General features: G+C 47.8%; 1 protein-coding gene across 3 annotated transcripts in view; it reads left to right on the forward strand.

The window, feature by feature from the left end:
* Positions 1-844: 844 nt before the first annotated feature.
* The window catches only part of TMEM45B (transmembrane protein 45B), a 47,963-nt gene continuing 28,212 nt past the window's right edge, over positions 845-20,595 (forward strand). The window contains exons 1-2 of one of the 3 annotated variants that reach the window (XM_072822708.1): positions 845-1,050; positions 15,398-15,526. The gene's annotated coding sequence lies outside the window, so the exon portion shown is untranslated. Of the gene's footprint in view, positions 1,051-15,397; positions 15,527-16,902; positions 17,038-20,595 lie in introns of those variants that run through there. The other 2 variants (XM_072822704.1, XM_072822705.1) reach the window with 2 other exon arrangements.

The following is a 20,595-nucleotide window of genomic DNA, read 5'->3' on the forward strand; positions in this document are numbered from 1 at the left end:
CGCTCCGGAGATGGCAGAGGGCACCCCGCACCCTCCGGCTGCGGCCCAGGTGTATGGCAGGTGGAAGGAAGCCTCCAGGGCCTGGAGCCAACACCAGGGAGGGGGAGGCAGATCAAGCTGGGGCGCTCACCCAGGGCAGGGATCGTGCCCCCACCCCCACTAGCCGGGTGGGGACACTGCCTCTTCCCTGAACCTCGGACACAGGGCTCAGAAGCACAGTGCCTCAGTGGGACCGAATTGGCCTTTGATGAAAAGTTGGCTTAGAGATGCTGGGTGGCTCAGTGGTTGGGCACCTGCCTTGGGCTCAGGGCGTGACCCCGGGGTCCCAGGATCAAGTCCCACATCAGGCTCCCTGCATGGAGCCTGCTTCTCCCTCTGCCTGGGTCTCTGCCTCTCTCTGTGTGTCTCATGAATAAATAAATAACATCTTTTAAAAGAAAGAAAGAAAGAAAGAAAGAAAGAAAGAAAGAAAGAAAGAAAGAAAGAAAGAAAGAAAGAAAGAGAAAAGTTGGCTTAGACCTGTCCTATCAGACCCTTAAAAGCAAGCCTCAAAAAAAATCAAACCCATTCCAAGTAATTTACTGCATTTTTAACCCAGTCCATAAAAATCTAAAGGAATTTTAAAAAGCCAGAGCCTGATAAGGTACAAGTACAATGTCAGGTATCCGATCAAACATTACCAGGTATGCAAATAAGCAGGAACTATGACCTGTAACTGGAGGGAAAAATCTATCCATTGATCCAAAAAAAAAAAACCCCCCACAATTCAGAAGAACACCCATTAACTATATTTTAGCCAAGATTTCACACTCTTGCCTCATCAGAGCTGTTAGCACCAGATGCCACCTCAAAATTACAGAATTGGCAGATTTCCTTTCCCTGATTTTTGGTGCTAACAAACCAAAAAGTTGTTAAAGGGGAAGAGAAACCAAAGCTGGACCGACCTAGGTTATTTCTAAGGAATTCTCTATGCTTCAAGGTTTCCAGTCCTGCTTCGCTCGGCTCTGTTCCATTCTTCCTGCCTTCCATCATTCGTCTTTCCTTCTCCTGGTAAGTGCATTCCTGTTTTTGTTTTTCACAAAAAAAAAAAAAAAATTCAAAAACAAAAACAAAAACTCAAATATATATATATATTTATGTATGTGTATATATATATGTTTTATATACACACACCAACTTATGCACAGCCACTACTAAATGCTTCTAGGTTGTCCTTTTTGCTTTAGATCTTTCAAATAATAGAAAACATTTATATTACGCTGCTATGTGCCAAGCACAGTAAGTGCCACACAAATCTGTATATATTCTCATATGAAATACATGTTTCGGCGATTAGATCAGCCCCGTGTAATAGGTATTATCATCATTCTTATCTTACAGTTGTAAAAATTGAGGCACGGGGAGGTTCAGAAGGCTGCACTAAGTCACACGGCTCATAACTGGCAGCTTTGGGTTTGGGCTCAGATCATCAACAACCGGAGCCCACGATTTCCATCATAAACTCTACTGCCTGTAACTGAAGTACAGAGGCTATAGAGCAGACCACCTATTTTTTAAAAATTAAACTACACAGACGTAACCAGCACAGATCCCTCTCATTCTTTTCCTTCCCCACGTCCCTCCAAGGAGCCACTAATCTGCAGGGGTTCCCACACACGGTCTCCCCCTCACCTCTTCCCACCTATGGATCTCAGATGAAGATGATTGAGTGAATCCCATTACCCAGCCTCCACCGCCATCGTTAACTATGATTCAGTGTGTTTTGTATGTAGCTTCTAAATTCCGTATTTCACCCATGTTGGTGGTGGTGGTGGTGGTGGTGGTGAGCGTGTGAGCTTTAAATTTATATAAAGGGCATTTTACTACATAGACCTTGTATTATTCCTTATTATTTTTACTCAGCACTGTTTTTACAACATATCCATGTTGTTATATAAATTTCATCGCTGCTTCTAATGTGCACAGCATTCCCTCGCATGCAGCAACTGCATTTGTCTAATCGTCTCCAACTACAATGACCATTTCTAGACATGTCTTGCTGTGAGCCTGTGTGTGAATTTCTCTGGAACACATGAATCCTTAATTTTTTCTTAAAGATTTTATTTATTTATTCATGAGAGACACAGAGAGAGAGAGGTAGAGACACAGGCAGAGGGAGAAGCAGGCTCCACACAGGGAGCCCTATGTGGGATTAGATCCCAAGACCCCGGGATCACGCCCTGAACAAAAGGCAGATGCTCAACTGCTGAGCCACCCAGACGCCCCTGGTTTTTGATACCTTTACTGAGCTATAACTTACCAAAAAAATTCACCCATTCTAACTGCACAATTTAATGGTTTTTAGTTAATTTTTGAAGATGTGCAAATATCACCAAGCTGAGTTGTAGAAAACTTCCATTGTCCCACAGTATTCCACCTTGCCCAACTGCCGTCAGTCCCTACCCCATCTCCCACCCCAGCCCCAGGCAACCATTCATCTGCTTTTCAATCTCTATACGTTTGTCTTCTCTGAGCACTTCTTATAAATGGAATCATTTTGTATGTGGTCTTTTCTTTTTTTTTAATATTTTATTTATTTATCCATGAGAGACACAGAGAGACATAGGCAGAGGAAGAAGCAGGCTCCCTGTGGAGAGCCCGATGTGAGACTCGATCCCAGACCCCAGGATCACGACCTGGGCCGAAGGCAGATGCTCAACCACGGAGCCACCTAGGGGTCCTGTGGTCTTTTCTATCTAGCTTTTTTCACTTAGTTTTTTGCATAGGTTTTACAGTCATACATGTTAAAACTTCTATTAGTGTTCATTTATTTCTGCTGTTGAGTAGGATTGTACTTCATAGATGTAACACGTCATCCATTCACCAGTGGACTGACATTTGAATTGTTTCCAGTTTTGAATATTATATATAATGCTAGTATGAAAATTTGCTTGTAAGTCTTTTACATATTTTCATTTCTCTTGGATATACAGCTAAGAGTGAAATTTCTGGGTCACATGATAGTTTAACTTTATAAGAAACTGCCAAATTGTAATCTAGAGTGGCTGTACCATTTTACACTGCTATAAGCAATATATGAGGGCTCCAGTTTCTCCACATCCTCCTCAACTCTTACTATTTTCTGGGGTTTTTCATTTTTATTTCCATAATTTTTCCTGATTAATATCATCTTGGGTTTTTTGCAGGGGAGTCTGTATTTTTTTATTCTAATCATCTTAGTGAGTGTATTGATATCTCATTATGGTTTAATTTGCATTTTCCTAGTAATTTCCATTTTCCTTTCCGGGCTTTTTTTTTTTTTTTTTTAAAAGATTATTTAGTTATTTGAGAGACGGAGAGCACACACACAAGTGGAGGGGGCAGAGGGAGAGGGAGAGAGAATCTCAAGCAGGCTTCCCACTGAGTGCAGAGCCTGGCACAGGGCTCGATCCCAGTACCCAGGGATCGTGACCTGAGCTAAAACCAAGAATTGGATGCTCAATCAACTAAACCACCCATGTGCCCCTCTTTTTATGAGCTTTTAGATATTCACATATCTTTGTCGGTGAAATGTCTGTTTAAGCACTTTGCCTGTTTTTTAATTGGGCCTCCTTACTATTAAATTGTAAGACTTCTTAGTACATCCTAGATAAAAATCCTTTATAGGATATACAACTGGGAAATAGTTTCCCCTAGCCTGTAGCTTAACTTCATTTTCACACTGGTGTCTTTTGAGTTTTTAATTTTGACAATGCCCAGTTTATCAAATTCTTCTTTCATTGATCATGCTGTTGGTATGGATATCTCGGGTCCTCTCTGGTCTATCCTGTGCAGACATGTGGGAACTTATCCAGACCTTATGGCTGTCTCATGTTCCTGATATTCCTGTTAATTTTTTTGGTCAGTCCCCCAGTTAATTGTTGCAGGACTGCAACCTCAGTCTAGCTGAGCCACTGGTTTTACCTGCTTGTTTGTTCCTGAGATCATAACTATTACTTCCAGTCCTGCTAAGAGTAAGTTTTTCTATGCTTATTCAGAACCAAGGGAGATCCCTCTGGCAGTGAAGCTCTGGGTTTTCACAGCTTGAACATCCTGGTACAATATCCCACAATCTGAGGCAGCAGAAATGGGAGCAGTCTCAGGTAAGATAGTCACAGAATTTACTGGGTTTGTTGTTTGTTGGTTTTTTTTTAATATTTTATTTATTTGAAAGAGAGAGCATGAGCAGGGGTCAGGGGGACAGAGGGTGAGGGACAAGCAGACTTCCCATTGAATGGGGAGCTCTACACAGGGTTCCATGCTAGGACACTGGGACTGTGACCTCAGCTGAAGGTAGATGCTTAACCAACTGAGCCCCAGAACTGTTTTTATTCAAAGTTTAATATTTTATTAATAACTGCCTCTAAAGTAGTCATATGCCTTTGGTCTATTTCTAGAGCCCTAGAATGATTATTTTGACAATTTAGTCCAGTTTTGTGATTAACTTTGGAGGAGAGAATTTGCTGAGGAATTCCTTCTTGGCCCTGAGCAATACTGGTTTGGAGATAGAATAATGCAGGCAAAATGACACTTTTCCTCCAAGACTTGGAACAAGACAAGGGTGCCTACTCTCACCACTCCCACTCAGCAAAGTACCAGAAGTCATAGCCACAGTAATCAGACAAGTAAAAGAAATAAAAGGTATCAAAACCAGAAAAGAAGTCAAGCTTTATTTGTAGATAATATGGTCTTATGGAAAACCCTAAAGACTCTACCAAGAAACTGTTGAAACTAATAAACAAATTCATTTAAATTGCAGGATACAAGTCAACATATACATAGCAGTTGTGTTTCTTTCTGTGCAGAAAGTCACAAAAAGTCAGTTTATTACAAAAAAATCATTGCCAAGACCAACAAAATATCAAGAAAAAAATAGTCAAGAAAACAATGTCATTCAAAATAGCATCCAAAAAAAAAAAAAAATACTCAGGAGTAAACTTAACCAAAGAGTTCAAAGGTCTGTAAAACTATAGGACTTTGATTAAAGAAACTGAAGACATGAATAAGAAGAAAGAGATCTAATTTTTATGGATTAGAAGATTTAATATTACTAAAATGCCTATACTATCTAAAGTCATCCATAGATTTGATCAAGTCTTCAAGTCTATCTCTTTCTATCTCTGTCCAATGGGTTTTTCCCACACAAATAGAATAAAAACAATTTTAAAATATGTATGGAATCAAAGAAGACCATGAGTAACCAAGGAAATCTTGAGAAAGAAGAACAAAGTTGTATGCATCTCAATTTCTGATCTCAAACTATACGGCAAAGCTATAATAATCAAAATACTATGACCCTGGCTTAAAAATAGACACACAGACCAATGGAACAGAATCAAAAGCCCAGAAATAAAGCATTGCATGTATGGTCAACTAATATTTGACAAAGGAGCCAAGAACACTTAATGGAGAAAAGACAGTGTCTTCAAGAAATGGTGCTGGGGAAACCTGAATATTCACACGAAAAAGAATGAAATTGGACACCCTCCTACACCACTCACAAAAATTAACTGGAAATGAGAAAAAGGAATTAACTCAAAATGAGACTTAAACATAAGAACTGAAATAATAAAACTCCTAGAGGAAGGCATAGAGGAAAAGCCCCTTGACATTGGTCTTGGTGATGATTTTTTGGATATGACACCAAAAGTACAAGCAACACAAGCAAAAATTAATAAGTGGGACTGTGTCAAACTGAAAAGTTCTGCACAGCAAAAGAAAGAATCAACAAAATGAAAACAAAACCTACAGAATCAGCAAATATTTGTAAATTGTGTATCTGGTAAGGGATTAATATCCAAAATAGTTGAGAAACTCACACAACTCAATAACAAAAACAAAAAAACAAGACAATAATCTGACTTTTACGTGGGCAAAGGACTTGAAAAGACATTTGTTTTTCAAAGAAGGCATACACATGGCCAACAGGTACATGAGATGTACCTGTTGAAGATGCTCCACATCACTCATCATCAAGGAAATGCAAATCAGCATCACAATGAGCTATCACCTCATTCATAACCCAATAAAGCTGAAAAAATTGAGCATTTTTACTTATTTTACTGGCTATTGTTCCTCTTTTTTAAAGTGGCTATTTAACTCCTTTGTTTATGTTTAAATGTGTTGTGTGTTTACTTCTCACCGGCTTGTAGACAATATTTGTATATTTTGCATATGCATCCCTCATCAGATACACGTTGCAAATATTTTCTCCCAGTCTGTGGCTGTCCTTTTCAGTTTCTTAACACTGTCCTTTTTTTTTTTTTTTTTTTTTAAAGATTTTATTTATTTATGATAGTCACACAGAGAGAGAGAGAGGCAGAGACACAGGCAGAGGGAGAAGCAGGCTCCATGCAGGGAGCCTGATGTGGGATTCGATCCCGGGTCTCCAGGATCGCGCCCTGGGCCAAAGGCAGGCGCCAAACCGCTGCGCCACCCAGGGATCCCTCTTAACACTGTCCTTTTCAAAACACAAGTTCTTAATAAGGTCTCATCTATGAATCTTTTCTTTTATGATTGATGCTTTTTAATGCACTTTATAGGAATATTTTCTTATTCCCCAGGTTGTAAAGATAATTTTTTCTATATTGTCTTCTAAAGCCTTTTTTGTTTTGCCTTTCACAATTAGATCTACAATCCACTGTAATCGATTGTGTGTACCTGTGAGAGGGAGGGATCAGTGTATAAGAATTTCTGTATCGAGGCACAATTGACTCGGCTCTGTTTATCGAAAGGTGACCCTTTCCTGCGGTGTATTGCACTGCACACTCTGGCATAAAGCAAGCGACTGTATGTGGATGCGCCAGCTTCTGGACTCCGTTTCCTGCTCTTTTTGATAATTAGTCTATTCTTGGGCCTATTTCCATACTATTGTGTTTACTGCAACTTCATAGTAAGTCTTGATATCTGATCATGTTAATCCTTCAGCTTTGTTCTTCAAGTTTGTCTTAGCTCTTCTTACCCTTTTTGCATTTCTGTATTTGTCTTATTTTTTTATTATTTTTATTTTTATTAATAATAAATTTATTTTTTATTGGTGTTCAATTTTGTATTTGTTTTAAAATCAGTTTGTTTTTCACTCTCTCTCTCTTCCACACACACACACACACACACCTTCCAGTGATTGACTGAGATGGCATTGAATCTATAGATCAATTTACAGATGATTAGATCATTATTATACGGAGTCTTTCAAAATATGAACATGGTGTATCTCTCTTTTTCATAGGTCTTTAAATTCTTTCAATATAGTTTTACAGGTTTTGGGGTAGAAGTCTTGGCCATGCAGTGTTAGATTTATTAATGTCAATTATCTCATTAGAAATTGCCAAATGGTGGGGCACCTGGGTGGCTCAGTTGGTTGAGCCTCTGACTCTTAATTTCAGCTCAGGTCATGATCTCAGGGTCGTGAGATGGAGCCCCCCCATCCCAACTCTCCCTGTTCTGGGCATGGAGCCTGCTTAAGATTCTCTCTCTCTGCCCCTCCTGCCCTCCTGTGCTTGCTCTCTCTCTCTCAAAAAAAAAAAAAAAATGCCAAATGGTGATTTTCTAATTCTATCATTCATTCTGAACTTATTAGCTAGAATTTTTCTACAAATATTCTCTGAAACTATCTAATTTCTCTGCTATATAGTTCATTGAAGAAAACCAAGATAAGGGCACCTGGATGGCACAGCTAGTCGGGCATCTGACTCCTGCTCAGGCCTGATCTCAGGGTCATGAGATCCAGCTCCACATGGGAAGACCAGCACGGAGTCTGCCTGGAATTCTCTCTCTCTCTCTCTCTCTCCCTTTGCCCTTCCTGTTCATGCTCTCTCTCTAAAATAAATAAGATGTTTTGAAGAAGGAGAAAGAAGAGGAGGAGGAGGAAGAGAGAAAGAAGAGGAAGAAAGAGGAGGAGGAGGGGGGCAGGATAAATACTTCATTCTTTTCCTTTAGTTACTAATAAGTTGGTGCCCTCAGCGACCCCCAAAACTATCTGACTAGTTTTGCCCTTGTTGGTAAAGGACATCTCGTGTGCAGTGTTTCAGTCCCCAGCCAGCACCCGGAGAATGGGCCTTGGGCCTGGAACACTTCCTGACCAAGAGACACAGAGCCCACGCACCGGTGCCAGGCTCACAGCCTTCCTCTGTTTAAACATGCCTGTCGACGGCCTCAAGCACACCCCAAGCATTCAGTATTTCAGACCCCGTGGGGAGGAGTTGGGGTCTTTCCACTCTGGACAAGAAGGGCACATACAGACCCATTGCCCTGCAGTGGCTATCAGGAGTGGCGGGGGACCTTGGTGGCCATGGGGGACCGACGAACACTATCGGAGCTGACCTGCTGCCTGTGCCATCCGGCGCTCTACTGCACTGTGTCTTCCTTGCTGACTCTGATACCGGGAGGCAGTGAGCAGAGTGGTCGGACTTCCACTCCAGGTGGCTTGTGGGCTTGTGTTGTGATGAGCTTCGCTGTCCTCTCAGTAGTTGAAGTCCTCCCCTGGGATTGGTAACTGGGTCACTGTGTTCTGCTCAGCAGTTGAGCACAGTGAGCAGGGTCGCCAACTCTGGCGTGGTGGAAGCACAAGGGCTTGTCAGCCCCAGCGCCCCAGGGTAATGCCAGCCCCCCAAGAATCATGGGCTGCTTTCCTCTGCCTTGTAGGGATGTAGATAATCTCCGTGTCAGTAGGAATATGCTGGTGCAATGGATGAGGGCAGACATACAAGACGTGGGTCCTAAGAAGAAAACCTATACCCTGGCTCTTGGCCACCCTGGCATTGCCACACCACCAGCCAACTCCCATGGTATTGCAACGGTCTGTTGGTGTTCACTGAGACAACATGACTGCTGGTTGACTTCCAAGCTGGACTCTGGCAGTGGGTGACGCCTCACCCCTTCCCTGTCCTTAGAATGTGCCTCCCACTCACTTTTTCCTCTTTTGGCTGGGACTGGGCATGGGCATTCTGCTCAGTGGCCTGAACTCCATGCAGGGGTGATGGTTGCAAAGGCCACTCAGGCCACCAAACCTTGCTACATTTTCACCAATTTGTGGGTCATTGCCAGTGGCCTAGCCATCTGGTGAGAAGAATGGAAACCAAGTGTGGGGACATGAACTATGCCAGCAGCTTGCTGCCTGGAAAGGAAAAATATATGCTAATGCCCATGTTAATGCTCATGGCAAAGGACTTTTTAAAAGGGAACATGAATGAACTCTCATGCCCATCAGGCTTGTGCCCAATGGGTAACAGCAGTAGCCCAATGGATACACCAATAAACTGGACATGAAAGTCCACTTCAGATGCAAGAAAATGGCAAGGCCCAAGGAGTGATCCTGGAACATGTCAAGACTAAGGAGGTAGTACAATCTTGGGATTCTTGTCAATGGGCACAAATCATCCAAAGAAGAGGAAGGTCTGAAGTGCTGCTGGAACTGCCACCCACATATTTGGAGCATTCCCCGCCCCCCAGACTCCAACAGTCCACATGTGGCCTGTTGCTAATCTTATAGGAGTCCCAAGCCATCAATGGTTTTGATCAGAGACTGACACCCTCAGTGCAGGTTCAGATCCCTAGGGCACCTAGTACCCCGTGCATGAAGCTTTCCTGGACCAGAGACATCAAGCGAGAGGCAGACTTTAAATGTCACCGATGGTATGGGACCGTCAGACGTCATGCAACTTCGCCACCTGACCTTGTATTTAAACCAGACATAAGCTTCATACAATCAGCCTGGAGACTCTTCTGACAAGCGCTCCCCAACCAGACTGACGTGTGCTCCTCTGAGTTAGATGTTCTCTGAGGGGTTACACTGGCCTATGAAGTGCTTGTCACCCTCAGATGGGGCGTTGGGATTTCAGGGTTCTTGGGTGTTGGTAAAAAATGATACTCTAACTTGGAAGGGCCCCATGATTGGGACACATTGCAGGGTTGCCAGAGACACTACAAGGAAATCAATGAGACAGCTAGTGCCATTCTGCTGTGTCCTCATACCTGGCACAGGCAATTATGTCCTGAAAAAAATGGTCAGCAGCTGCCGTTAGCTCCGGCAGAGACAGTCAGCTCTACTCCCCACGCTCCGCTCAGCGAGCTCACTCGCCCCAGTGGTGATGGAACAGGGCGCGGCTGTGGGATCGCCAAGGCCTCTCGCTGCGTAATATCAATTAATTCAGGGAAGGCGGAAACCACACTGTAGAAAATCCAGGCGCAGATGGAATGGTTACCAGCTCGCAGGTCCCCCCAGACTAACTCTTTCACGTCTTTAGTTGAAATAACACAAGTACCTAAGGTCCCAGTTGAGGACCATCCTGGTTAAGGCCTGGCCACCCTCTTGGGTCTGGTCCTCCTAATGACCCTAGTAAGATGCTGTCTCAAAATGACAGAGAGGCAGCAAAGCACAGCCACATAATAGGCGATTTAGGGGCCTCAGGGGACCCGACTTCACCTCCAAATTCAAGATGGGCAATGGTCCTGCTGGATTTGATAGGTTTCATCTGCTGTTTCAGTGGCCGGGTGAGGACCGAGGGGTGGAGGCTAAGGAAAGGCAGTCTCACGTGCAGCCTTCCAACCCCACAAGGCCCCATAAAGATGGAACAAGAGACAGAGGGCCCACACAAACGTGTTGGGCTTACAGCCTTGTGCGGAAATGTTTCCCTGCTCCAAACGCAGCCTGTGCCCCTTTGTTCTGCTTAAGACTGTGCATCGGTGCCCCCCAGGCACCCCCAGCCTTCCATTCCCCCTTCTCTGGCAGAGGAGCTGGGGTCCTTCTGCGCTGGCGTGAGAGGGGTGCGGATCGACCAGCTGCCCTACATGGGCCGCCGGGGCTGGAGGGGACCCAGGACTGTTAGACCTGAGCTCGCTCTGCTCTTCTCTGCACAAGTAAAGCCTCATTCCACCCAGTGCTGTGCTGGGGGGTCCTGGCTGACTCTGAGACCAAGACACAGTGGGCAGGATGTTGCATATAAGGTCAAGTGGTTTTTTTTCTTACAAGACTGCCAAGATGATTCAATGGGGAAAGGACAATCTTTTTTTTTAATAAATTAATTTTTTATTGGTGTTTAATTTACCAACATACAGAATAACACCCAGTGCTCATCCCGTCAAGTGTCCCCCTCAGTGCCCGTCACCCACTCACCCCCACTCCCCACCCTCCTCCCCTTCCACCACCCCTAGTTCGTTTCCCAGAGTTAGGAGTCTTTCAACAAATGGTGCTGGGAAAACTAGATATCCGCACGTAAAAAGTAGCTTCTCTGAATGCAACAGGGTGAAGTTGCAAGGGCCTCGGCGCCCCCAGCTGCGAGTTACGGGGCTGCCCCGCTCTTAGTCCCCCTGGAAGTTACAGGCCCCCCTTAGCGGGAGCCAGAGCCCCACTTCGCACCTACTGACCGGAGTCTGGGGAGGACCGAGGGCAGAAGGACCTGCTGCTCAGGGTACTTCGGTGCGCAGAGAAGTCAGGGTCCAGGACCTCCCTTCCAGAGCCCACAGGCCTTCCAGCTTATTCCATCGTGGTCCCTGCTGGAGAACAAGAAAGGCTTCAGGGAAGATGCTCTATGTGGGTCTGAAAGAAAGGCAACAGATATGCAGGATACAGGAGCAGCGGGGCAGGGCCGGGATCCCAAATACAGCTCCTTTTGATCACATAGCTTTTCTTTCCTATAAAGTCGAAGGGAGGCACTTGCGAGAATAAAGCATCTTTCCTCTGTAACAGCAGGGCGAACGTGGAAGAGCAGGGCGAGAGCGCCCCGGCAGCCCCAGGGTAAGGGCCCCGCGCCCCTGCCAGAGCACCACTTGGATTTCCTATCAACTTGGGAGTTTATTTAACCACCAGGCCTCGTCTTGGCACTTGCTCATGTCCACTGTTTTTGAGAAGGTGGAGTCCCGGATGTCTGTTACCCAGGGAGACTGTCCCCTGTGAAGTTGGAATTCCAGTAATGGGAGAAAACTCGAAAATTCACCAATTTGTGGGAAAATGAGCAACACAGCCTTAAACTCTCCATGGGTCGAAGAAGAAATCACAAGGGAAGTTAGGAAATACTTAGAGATAAATGAGAATGAAAACAACACACTAAAACTTAGGGGATGCAACAAAAATGGTCCTAAGTGGGAAATTTACAGCTGGGAATGCTTACACTAAAATCAAGATCTCAAATTAACAATCTAGCTTAAAAAAAAATTAAAAAAAATTAAAAAAAAAAAAACAATCTAGCATAACCACTCAAGGAACTAGAAAGACAAGAAAATAAGCCCGGTGGTAGCAGGAGGAAGAAAGTAATAAAAATCACAGCAGAGATAAGTAAAATAGAGACCAGGAAATTAAGGAGATCGAAAGTTAGTTTTTCAAAAAGATTAACAAAATTGACAAATCTTTAGCTAGATTAAGAGAAAAAAGAGAAGCCTCAAATCACTAAAATCTGAAATGCAAGTGGGGGCATTACTACCCAGTCTACAGAAATAAAAAAGGATTATAAGAGAACAATTGCAGTGGGGTTAAGTGGTTCAGTGGGTTAAGTGTCTGCCTTCAGCTCAGGTCATGATCTCAGGGTCCTGGGATCAAGCCCCACGTCGGGCTCCCTGCTCAACGGAGAGTCTGCTCCTTCTCTCCCCACCCCCGATTTGTGCTCTCTCACTATCTCTCTCTCTCTCTCTCTCTCTCAAATAAATAAAATTTTTTTTAAAAAGAGGTCGGGGGAACACCTGGGTGGCTCAGTGGTTGAGCGCCTGCTTTCGGCTCAGGGTGTGAGCCTGGAGTCCTGGGATCGAGTCCCACACCGGGCTTCCTGTATGAGGCCTGCTTCTCCCTCTGCCTGTGTCTCTGCCTCTGTGTGTGTGTGTGTGTGTGTCATGAATAAATAAAATTTTTAAAAATACTAACAAATAGACTTCAACAGCATATCAAAAGGATTATATGGCGTAACCAAACGGAACTTATTCCTGAAATGCAAGGGTAGTTCAACATATGAAAACCAGTCGATGTAATACACCACAATAACAGAAGGAAAGGTGAAAAAACGTGATAGGATCATCTCAATGAATGCAGAAAATTCAACATGCCTTCACAAGAAACACTCAACAAACTGGGAATAGAAAGAAACCACCTCAACACCCCTTCACAAAAAACAAGAAGAAGGTGACAGCCGTGTCACTGAAAACTACAAAAAATCCCTGAAAGGAATTAAATAAAGCATAAAGTGGAAAGACACTTTGTGTTCATGGATTGGAAGACAATTTTAATACTACCCAAAACAACCTACAAAGTCAGTGCAATCCCTAACAAAATCCCAAAGATTTTTTCTTTTTTTTTTTTGTAGGCATAGAAAAATTCATCCTACAACTCATATGGAATCTCAAGTATCCCAAATAACCAAAACAATCTTGAAAAGGACAAATTTGGAAGACTCATACTTCCTGACCTGAAATTCACTACAAAGTGACAATAATCAAAACAGTGTGGTACTGGCACAAAGACAAGCATTCAGTGTAAAAACAGAGATCCCAGAAATAAACCCTTGCATATAAGGTCAAGTGATCTTTTTTTTCTTACAAGACTGCCAAGATGATTCAATGGGGAAAGGACAATCTTTTCAACAAATGGTGCTGGGAAAACTAGATATCCACACGTAAAAGAATGAAGTTAAGGACACCTGGGGGCTCAGCGGTTGAGCATCTGCCTTCAGCTCGGGGCAGGGGTCCCGGGGTCCCAGGATCGAGTCCTGTATCGGGCTCCACACAGGGAGCCTGCTTCTCCCTCTGCCTCTCTGTCTCACATGAATAAATAAAATCTTTTTAAAAAATGAAGTTATATCCTTACCTAACACCATATACAAAAATTAAGTCAACATGAATAAAAGATTCAAACATAAGAGCTAATACTATACAACTCTTAAAAGAGAACGTAAGGGGAAATCTTCATGACATTGAATTTGGCAGTGATTTCTTCGGTATGACATCAAGAGCATAGGCAACAAAAGCAAAAATAGAATATTGAATTTTTTTTTTTAGAAAATTGAATTTTATCAAAATTAAAACTTTTTGCATCCATAGACACTAACAGAGTAAAAGATTGGATAATGAGCAAGCCTATAAGATCTTCCAAAAGAATAGTCCATTATGCCAGCAATATTTATAAAGTAAACAATTTCCCATTGAATTAAAAGCCATCCTTGTGGGGGCACCTGGGTGGCTCAGTCAGGTCGGCATCTGCCTTCAGCTCAGGTCATGGTCCCAGGGTCCTGGGATGGAGGCCTGCATCTGGCTTCCTGCTGCGAGGGGACCCGGCTTCTCCCTCTCCCTCACCTGCAGCTCCCCCTGCTTGTGCTCTCTGTCTCTCTCTGTCTCTCTCTCTGTCAAATAAAATATAAAATAAAATAAAATAAAATAAAATAAAATAAAAAAGAGGAAGCCATCTTTGTGTTTATCAAGACCCACATACACTTGGATCTGTTTCTAGACACTAATCTGTTTCATTGTTAAATTAAATGGCTTTCTCATAATTGGTAGCTGTTTGGTATTCATTTGTGGCTGTTGATATATTAGTAATTTATCTTTTGTTAACTGTTTAAGCTACTTGATTTGTGTTATTCTCACAGACCAAGTTAAAGACAGCCTAACTTACTTTGTAAAAACTAGTTTGTCCTGGCACTTGGCAGGCACCTGGGTGGCTCAGTGGGTTCAGTGGCCGCCTTCGGCTCAAGCCCTGACCCTGGGGTCCTGGGATCAGCCTGGCATCCAGCTCCCTGCTCATCGGGGAGTCTGCTTCTCCCACTGCATCTCCCTCCCCCTCCGCTTGTGCTCGCTCTCTCACTCTCTCTTTCTCTCAAATAAATAAATAAAGGTTTTTAAAGAAGAAGAAGAAGAAGAAGAAGAAGAAGAAGAAGAAGAAGAAGAAGGAGAAGAAGCAGCAGCATCTCTACCCACCAGTAACTACAACTGAGAGAGGTCACAGGCCTGTCTCATCCTCAAAGCCTTAGAGGAAAACGTCACTCAAGAGAGAGCCTGGCCCTTGCAGGGAGCTAGCGACAGGGGACAGTCTCCCTGGGTAACAGACATCCGGGACTCCACCTTCTCAAAAACAGTGGACATGAGCAAGTGCCAAGATGAGGCCTGGTGGTTAAATAAACTCCCAAGTTGATAGGAAATCCAAGTGGTGCTCTGGCAGGGGCGCGGGGCCCTTACACTGGGGCTGCCGGGGCGCTCTCGCCCTGCTCTTCCACCGGCCAGAGGAAAGATGCTTTATTCTCGCAAGTGCCTCCCTTCGACTTTATAGGAAAGAAAAGCTATGTGATCAAAAGGAGCTGTATTTGGGATCCCGGCCCTGCCCCGCTGCTCCTGTATCCTGCATATCTGTTGCCTTTCTTTCAGACCCACATAGAGCATCTTCCCTGAAGCCTTTCTTGTTCTCCAGCAGGGACCACGATGGAATAAGCTGGAAGGCCTGTGGGCTCTGGAAGGGAGGTCCTGGACCCTGACTTCTCTGCGCACCGAGGTACCCTGAGCAGCAGGTCCTTCTGCCCTCGGTCCTCCCCAGACTCCGGTCAGTAGGTGCGAAGCGGGGCTCTGGCTCCCGCTAAGGGGGGCCTGTAACTTCCAGGGGGACTAAGAGCGGGGCAGCCCCGTAACTCGCAGCTGCGGGCGCCGAGGCCCAGGGTCTACAACCCGAGCTGGGGTGTCTTCGGGGGGGCCAGCCCCCCCCCCCGCAGGGACTTCCTCGCGCTGGGTCCCCAGCACCCAGAGCCTGCGGCCCGCGGGCGCCACACCTGGAGGATGCGCGGAGGAAGGACCTACGTGACCCTGAGCTTTTGTATGGTTTTTGTTTGGGGGCGGAGGGGGGGAGGGATGCGAAATCAAGCCTGTATTTATTTATCTTCATTGATTGACACGCGAACTCAATGTTTCAAACAACCGGAGTCCGCAGTGGCCATAGGGCTTGGGACCGCGGGACGGAGGCGGCAGCCGCGGCGGGAAAGGCCCGGGCTGCAGGGACAGCCGCCGGCCTCTGCCCCACGGCCCCGGGACCGCTCGCCGCCGCCGCCGCTGCGTCCCCCGAACAGCCCCTGCGCCCCGGGGCTCCAGCCGCCCAGGCTCCGGCCCCGCCTTGCCTCCCGGGGGTCACGCTGGGCGCCGCCCGCCCTGGGTGCCGGGACCCCACCCCCGGCGGAGCAGGGCTCGGGGCGCGTGTGGGGCCGGGCTCGGCGGCGGGGCGGCGGGGGCGGGGGCGGGGGCGGGGAGGGCAGAGCGGGCGGGGCGGGAGCGGGAGGGGGAGGGAGGTCGGACCCCGGGAGGGAGCCGGGAGCCAGGCGTGGGAGGCTGGGAGGCCTGGAGGCTGGGAGCCGGGAGCCGGGAGCCCGGAGTGGGAGCCGGGAGCGGGAGCAGGAGTCGGGAGCAGAGGCTGGGAGCAGGAGGCCGGGAGGCCGGGAGTGTGAGGCCGGAGCCGGGAGCGGGAGCCGAGGACAGGAGCCGGGAGCGGAGCCGGGAGCGGAGCCGGGAGTGGGATGCTGGGAGCCGGGAGCGGGAGCGGGAGCTGGAGCTGGAGCTGGAACGGGATGGGAGCTGGGAGTGGGAGCCAGGAGGCCGGGAGCAAGAGGCTGGAGGGCCAGGAGGCTGGGAGGCCAGGCGGCTGGGAGCCGGGAGCGGGAGCCAGGAGCGGGAGCCGGGAGCAGGACCCGGGGGTGGAGGCCGGGAGCAGGAGGCCGGGAGCAGGAGGCTAGGAGGCTGGGAGCCGGGAACAGAGCCGGGGGCAGGAGCTGGGAGCAGGAATGGGAGCCAGGAGTCAGGAACCAGGTGTGGGAGCTGGGAGACGGAGCAGGAGCAGGAGCCGGGAGCGGGAGCCGGGTCGCGGAGGCCCGGCAGGGGCGCGGAGGGGCGCGGAGGGGCGGGCGGGGCGGGGCAGGAGGGGCGGGGCGGGCGGGGCGCTCGCACCTGCCGGGGCGGCCGCAGCAGTCGGCGCGCGGCTGCGGAAGGCGCGTCGCTGGGCGCAGGTGAGACGCCGCCGCGGGCTGCGGGCTCGGGGCTCCGGGGCGGGTCCCGCAGGGGGTCCCGGCCAAGGTAGGAGGCCCCGGATCGTGGGGCGGGGGCTCGGCCAGGGCGGGGGGGGGCCGGCGGGCGGAGGGGCCGGGGGCAGCCGGAGGTCGGGAGGCGGCGGCCGCGGCCGTGCCCCGCGGGTCGGGACCTCGGGGTGAGAAGGCGCCGCCGTCGGTCGCCCGAGCCCCGGGGCCGACGCCGACGCCGCAGCCGTGTCCGGGGCAGGAGGCCGAGCGACGCCGTGGAGCGGCGGCTGCTGGAGCCCCCCGCCGGGGTGGAGCCTCCGCGGCTCCCTGGGGGGCGCGGCGGGAGCAGCGGGGTAGGGTCGGGGGAGGTTCCCCTGGACCTCAAAGCCGTCTGAGGCGACCCCGCCTGGGTCCAGAAGGTGAGCCCCTGGGGAGGCCCCCCGGACGGGGAGGGATGCGCGCCCACACGGGGCACCGTCGAGACACGCGCCCCTGGAACTCGTGAGCAGCCACCGCCCCTGGCCGCCCGCCTGTGCCCCGGGCCCTGCGCCCCCATCGCCCCCCCGCCCCGCCCGGCTCCTAACGTGGCCGAAGAACTTGCGGGTGGTCGCCGTCTCCTGCCAGGAGATGGGCCCCCCCATCCCGACCGAGGCCGCCGGGCCCCCCCCCCCCGACTCCGTGGGAGACGCGCGGGGGTGGGAGTGGAGGCCTTGGGGAGGGCGCGGGCGGAGCGAAGGGAAGCACCGCGGCGGGGCGCGGGAGCCGGGTGTGGGAGGGCCGAGCCCCCACCTCCTGCCAAAGGACTTGGATTTCCCCAGGCCTCCTCCACCGGAGGTGCGGAGGTGCGGACAGCACCACACACCTGCCTCGCCCGCGCACTCTTCCTTATGTCCCGCGGGTCCCTCCCTCACCCTTGCGCTGGGCCATGGCTGCGACCACCTGGGTGACACCAGTGATTCTATTTGGGGTGTTTCTCTACAGTCGCTGCTTGTGTCTCTTGCCTAATCTTAGCAAATGGCACTTTGAGATAGTCACGGAGAGAAAATGGGTGAAGAGAAAGAAAGACTTCTGCTTTCTTACACCCCCCCCCCACCTTGTCATCAAGGTGACATCGGCTGCCGTGCTTCGTGGGTCAAAGTACAGATACTACCTAGGTTGATTATGATCCAAGGACTATCTCTTTTCCTCAAACGCATTTGCCTGTTGGAAACGGATAAGGGCAGTTTTACCATCTGTAGAACCACTCCCATAGCCAAAGTTCCTGTTATTGCAAAACTTTTTATAATTATAAGTAGGAGAATGGAAGTCACCACTGTGTCATCGACTAATAGGTGCCTATGAGACATAGCTCAAATCTGTATTTATTTCTAGAGACGGGCTGCGAGACAAAAACTAGATCATGCACAATACTTCGCCATATCCAGTGTGGACAATTAGAAGCAACGAGTAAATCCTGTAATCCCCACACTTCCTTTGAACTTGGCCTTAACCCTTTTAACCGGTCTTCTCCCCCAAACCTTTACTGGGGGGCAGAGGGGGGCTAGGAATAAACAGAGATGATTTCTCTGTGTGAAAAGAAAATGGGTCACAGGCTGCACTCCTGAAAGGACAAAACTCAAAAGATCTATCAGCCTTAGGGGAGGAGGAATTTCAGCTGAAGGTGCCAAAGCGCACTCGTGTGTCCCTTGCAGGATTTGGGTATCATAAGCCGTTATTGATGTCTCGCTGGTATCGCTCATCGGGGGCCTTACAGAGAGCACAAGGCGATTTCCATACAGCACTGTGAGCAGAGCGATTACTTATTTCATAAACGGGGAAACTGAAACTTAGAAAGACTGAGTATCACCTGGGCTGGGGTTATCCCGCTGTTAAGTGGCCGAGGCAGGACTCAGACCAAAGCTGCTTCCCAGGGTGTCTTTTTTTGTTTGTTCGTTTAATCTGGGGATGGGAGGTGTTTGTGATTTGTTTCTCCTGAGCGTTTATGGACTATAGTCTCTGAGTTGAACTCCTAGAATCTAAATTTAGAAGCCTTCTTGTTTGGTAGACGTCATGCGCACCTTTGTTCAGTGTCACTACAAGAATACCTTGGAGCTGAAGATAGCCTGAAATATTGTCAAGCCCAATCTTTCTGTCTTTCCAAAGAGCAAGGGGAGGTACAGGAAAACTAAGCAGGTACCCAGACCTACTTTGCTCAAACCCAGGCCTCCCAGTGTTCAGACCACTGCTCCTTCCAGCATGAGGTCCCTAAGGGGGGGGGCGGTGCTCTACATAAGACCTGCTTATATAAAGTAAGTGGTTCCATTTGATGTACTCTTTTCCTTTGGTGTCTGTGACCCCAAACCATAGCCTCCCTGAACCTCTGGACCCAAATAACCGTAGATTCTTCGACTCTGATTGGATTCCACCTTCTACGAGGGAAAGAGCCTCTTGGTCTGGCGCGTTGTGTTATTCTGAGCACCGAGCCTGTAGTAGGCACTCAATAGAATGTGTTCGATACCCATCAAATAAACATTTGAACAAGTATAAGATGTCGTTAAGGACTTCACTCAGCCGCAAGTAACAGAAACCCCTACTACGGTAACTTAACAAGTGAGGAGTTTGTTTTTCTCAAATAGCTAGACGTCTAGAGGTGGCAGGTCCAGGGCTGGGCCAGATGCCTCTGTCTTCCGGAACCACCATCCTTAGCTGGGGCTTGCCTCCTCCCTGAAGGGCGGGAACCTCTTCTTCCCAGGGAGGGCTTAGCAGAAGAAGAAGAGGGAACGAAGGGCAGAAGGCATGTGCCAGGTGAATCTGTGTTTTTATAATAATATCATTCTTGAAAGCTCCGCCCACTAGACTTCGTATACCTCATTCGTATAAGAATTACGTGGCGTAGCCGGTCCCAACTGTAGGAGAGCCTGAGCAAATCTAGTGTCTTAGTGACCATGTTGCCACTCTAACAAAATAGGGATTCTTTTAAGGAAAAAGGAGGGAATGGATACCGGGTAAACAACTAGCGGTACCTGCTGTAGTGTGTTTCATGAGTCCCTGACTCCTTGTTTCTTTCTACATGGGTTGTTGCTGCTGTTTTATTTTTACTTTTTATTGTTGTTCTTTGGTTTACTAAAAAAAGGGGGGAAGGGATGGATCATGCAGTGGGTGTAGAGGAAATGTTTTATTTTTTTTTTTTTTGAGGAAATGTTTTAAACTATAAATTCTGAAATCCAACCCAAGAAATGCTGATTGTTTAGGTCTGAGTCTATAAATGTGAATTATACAAACCAGCACTCCAGATCATTTGCATGCAGGTGGTCGCAGGGTCACAATTTGAAAAATGTTGAATCGGGGAGTGGTGTAGCAGAGGCACCTCCACTGTGCTTCCAAAGGCTTTCCTGCCTCATTCCTCTTGAGGCTCTTACTTTCTTTTTTAATTTTCTATGTTGGTCAACAGAAATAAATGTATAGTCTTAAAAGTCACGAGTTCAACAAGGTTTTTACTAAGTCTGTACTGAGCTATCTCCCTAGAGGCGGCTATTTTCAATGCTCTCAGCCTCGTTTCTCTCATATTTACCACCATATTCCCCAGTAACATGCTAGTCCTGGCTATTTCTCTTTCTCTTCCCAGTTCTGGATAATA

This window comes from Canis lupus, chromosome 3 (assembly GCF_048164855.1).
Source record: "Canis lupus baileyi chromosome 3, mCanLup2.hap1, whole genome shotgun sequence".
Taxonomy (NCBI): Eukaryota; Metazoa; Chordata; class Mammalia; order Carnivora; family Canidae; genus Canis; species Canis lupus.